The 4,023-nt window shown below is 40.3% G+C and overlaps 1 protein-coding gene across 2 annotated transcripts in view; it reads left to right on the top strand.

Moving 5' to 3' along the window:
- Window positions 1-206: 206 nt before the first annotated feature.
- NDP (norrin cystine knot growth factor NDP) overlaps window positions 207-4,023 on the top strand; it is a 63,082-nt gene continuing 59,265 nt past the window's right edge. For both annotated transcript variants that reach the window (XM_069065744.1, XM_069065745.1), the window contains exon 1: window positions 207-334. The gene's annotated coding sequence lies outside the window, so the exon portion shown is untranslated. The remainder of the gene's footprint in view (window positions 335-4,023) is intronic.

Here is a 4,023-nt window from a genome sequence, read left to right as displayed (position 1 = left end):
TGCTGCTGCCGTGAGCCTGATTGATATATGACTGCAATGGAACTTTTCCATTTGACATTCTCTCTCTCTCTCCCTTGCTCTCTCTCTCTCTCTCTCTCTCTCTCTCTCTCTCTCTCTCTCTCTCTCTCTCTCTCTCTCTCTCTCTCTCTCTCTCCCCTACACCCCCCCCACCCCCGCCTGGCTTAAACAACAGCCCTAACTTTTGTGTGTTGCAAATATAAAAGGAAAGCCATGTGACAGAGGGACAGAAGAACAAAAGCATTTGGAAGTAACAGGACCTCTTTCTAGCTCTCAGAAAAGTCTGAGAAGAAACGAGCCCTGCATTTTCCCCAAGGTAAGCAGGAAAACAAGAGCTTACTACTTTCCTAGCAAGTTACTTATTTCCAAACTGAGCATTTCATCTTCTTCTTAAATAAACACATGGTCTTTAAATACCATTTAAATTTGCCTTCCTTTCATTTGTATTCATTTGAAGCATTTCAGCATTCGATTTTTCTCAAATTGCAGTGCCTTTGAAGTCTGTGACAGATCAAGGGAAGACACACTAAGTGTTCCTTAGCTCTAAAAAGCAAGCAGTTTTAATTTTGTGGGTTTAAAAATATTTCATTTGAAAACTGCCTTTGTTTTAATATGTAATTTTGCAATGGTTCTTACCATGTGATTAGTTGAAAGGGGTATAGAAGGCACCACTCCTCCAGTATTAATTCATAGGCATCTTCTGCACTGCCTTTGTCCCATTACAATGGGGGCACTATTAATGCAGGACCCAAGTCCTGCTAGTTTAAGAGAGCTGTTTACTTTTATTGCTACTTATGTATGCTGCTGATCTCTTGCCAGTCATCTGCTGGAGTGCTTAGAATAATTTCAAACAATAGGCAATATTTATTTCTAGCTTTGTGTGTCATGCTTTGTAGGAACACTAGGAATCTGCACATTTACTGATTCTGATTCTGTATACTTTGCTGGGAAGGGCACAGCGCTCCTTAGAATTGGGTATGGATTAATGTCCAGTTCCAATTGCATAAAAACACCCAGGAAATTCCCACTGCCGGTTCTGGCTATATCCCTAAGCACTGGTTATATTTAGTAGTTGGCTTACCCCTGAGGGGTGACAATTAACATACTGGGGAGGTCCAAGAAATAGCTGTGCAAGGATGCTCAGACCCAGCAACAGGGTCAGAAATGCTAAGGGAAAACTCCAAAATACTTTCTTGGGAGTATGAGGGTTTTGTTTTGTTTTGTTTTTCAGTTTCCTGAAAGCATTGTTTTCCGGTAGAAAAGTTCTCTCTCTTTAAATAGGATTCTCACCGTAGGAAGCATGAGTGTAACTCTTTTCTTGTTTGGGTAAAAAGAAGTGTTTGACTGTGACCAGAATGTTAATGTGTCAGAGTGCAGCGGAACTGGAGCTCATTGTAGTGGGAGAAACGCAATAAAACTTAATTTTAAAAGACAGGTCCCTGTGTTGCTAAAAGTCAGGTAAGTGAAAGACAGTCTTAGTAAGGCTGGAATTTTGGAGAGTCCATCCTTTATAATTAGAATGATTAGTTCAATTGTTTATTTTTATTTTCATTTATAACACTACATTGTTTGAATGACAAAAAAGAATCCAATAGTGATAAATTGCTCCAATGGATGTGTATGAAATACCAGGTGCATTTATAAATCTGTAACTACCCAAAATATGCACAATATACAGTGCCATTAATGAGGAGTACATGTCGATATACAGCTTCTGTAGAGACCATCAAAACCAACTTTTAAATACCAGATGATTGAGTTAACTCTTATCTTACATGTTAAAATGATCTCCTACATCAGAAGTACATAGCCTAAAAAGAAGGCTAATCGTGTGTTTTAGAGGGATGCTTGCTACTTGTCCTTTAAAAATATAGGCTAATTGGGAAATTTTCTATGTCTCTAATAACTTCCTGAAGAAATATGTTGAAATACATATCTGGTTTTTGATGCAGGTACTTTGAGACATTGGGGATGTTGGGAGGGGGAGGGAAGGAGATAGTCAATATTATAGAATCACCATAAAAGAAATCATGAATTCCATTGCCTTAAGATTGAATGGTGATTCTTAACCAAAAACAAATAAAAAAGCAAAAAATCATTATTGACTATGACGTTTAACTAACTGACTATTTTTGTGTAACCATCATCCAGGTCAATTTTTGCATGATTTGCTCACAAATACTGTCAGTACAGGTAAAGAGCACAGGCAGAGGCTTAAATTAATGAGTATGGGGTGGTGTAATATATTCAGGGATGGAAACATGCCTGTTTAACTCTCACTTGTAATTCAAGTTTAAAAGTCAGTGCCAAGAGCCCATAAGGCAATTTTCAATAATACTTAACAGTTTCCAGCTCATTCAGTCACTTGATCTGAAAAATGTGAAGACTTTCACTGAGAGCATTCACCGTGTGAATTCACTGAATGTTTTCACCAAGGTTATTTCCAGAAGTTTAGATGCTCATAACTGTCTTAAAACATTGCAGCTCTATTTTGCCTTCTGTAATGGCACCAGTTAAATTTCTGCTCTAAGATAAGGATATGACCCTTGGAAGTGGATGATTAAGCAATACCTTGCCTATTATGATAAGCCATGTTCCTATGCATATGGGGATCCCTAATCACTCTAACCTAGGAGTTATCTTTCTTCTTACCTGTAATGCAGGCGTTCCTTCCCTTCTGACACCTATCATTTGATCCTGGGTTATTCATCATTTTCACAACTAGGTTTTGTTGAAAACCCAGATGTTTTCAGAAGGGTTGAAAGAAATTTGGGAGAATACCAACTTGTCCTTTTTCTCTTCCCACCCTCACCCCACACACACACCCCACCCCTGCCAAGATCTTGAAAACAACCACACTCTTTCTCTATCTGGGATGGATATGAGTCACCTTCTCTGAGGCTGACATCAGTGGCACTAGATGAATCATTCAACTAGAATCATTCATGGAGAGAGATGAAGCTACTGTCTCCCACCACCAGTCCCACCCCCAAGGTCAAAACATATGACCTCTGGGCCTGGCCTGAATTCAAAAGATCCCTGGGAATTGGAAGCTAGAGGTTGTTCCCAAAACCCAGGTCTCCCTCAGAGCCACACACAGTGAGTGTTGCTTTCAAATCAGCGCATCTCATTTCATGTTCTCTGCAGCTGATTAGGTTATTTGTAAGCATCCCAAAACACAGAATCACCATGGTCCACTGAATTGGTGCTTATCAGGAGATAATCAATTTCAGTGGGTTTAAAATGTTTATAACTTCCCAAGGGGGCCTAACTCATAACAATTCCTAGACCAGACCTAGCTGTTAGCCATCTTCCCCCCCCTCCCATTTCTCTCCATGGCAGTGGACTTGCATCATTTCCCTAAAGCTAACTGCCTACATTGGGGGGCAGAGGGGGGTCAGTACATATAAGGGAAAAGGGAAATAAGGATATGAAGGGGGTGCTTACTGTTGGCAATCCTAGACATGATCAGCTGTTATTTCCTTTTTATGTATGACAGTGTGGAACATATTAAAATTTCTCCAGGATGGTATGTTTGGAATCCCTCTGATGCCCCACCTCACCAAGTTTCCCGAACAATAAAAGCAAGGTTGTAAGCCTTTGAACAGATGGCAGGCTATATATGCACCCCTCTTTCTTTTACATAATCTAATTGTAAAAAGAATCTGGGCACCCTTGGCACTGCCATGTCTCTGACCTCTCTACAAATGTCTTTCTTCTGGAATCTCCTCCTTCTCTCCATGTAATCCTGGCATCTTTGTCTGTCTCTGTCTCACTGTCTGTCTGTCTGTCTCTCCCTATCTGTGTCTGTTTCTGTCTATCTGCATCTGTCTCACTCTCTGTCTGTCTTAATCTCTCTGTCTGTCTGTCTCTGTCTCTCTCCCTATCTTTGTCTGTTTCCCTCTGTCTGTTTCCTTCTGTCTATGTTTGCTTGTCTCACTCTCTGTCTATCTCACTTTCTCTCTGTCTGCCTCTGTCTCTCTCCCTATCTCTGTCTGTTTCTGT

The sequence above is a fragment of the Petaurus breviceps genome, unplaced genomic scaffold (assembly GCF_028583685.1).
Source record: "Petaurus breviceps papuanus isolate PSGF00001 unplaced genomic scaffold, PetGlider_PUasm1.0 90700, whole genome shotgun sequence".
Taxonomy (NCBI): Eukaryota; Metazoa; Chordata; class Mammalia; order Diprotodontia; family Petauridae; genus Petaurus; species Petaurus breviceps.
This window is presented reverse-complemented; position numbering and strand designations above follow the sequence as displayed.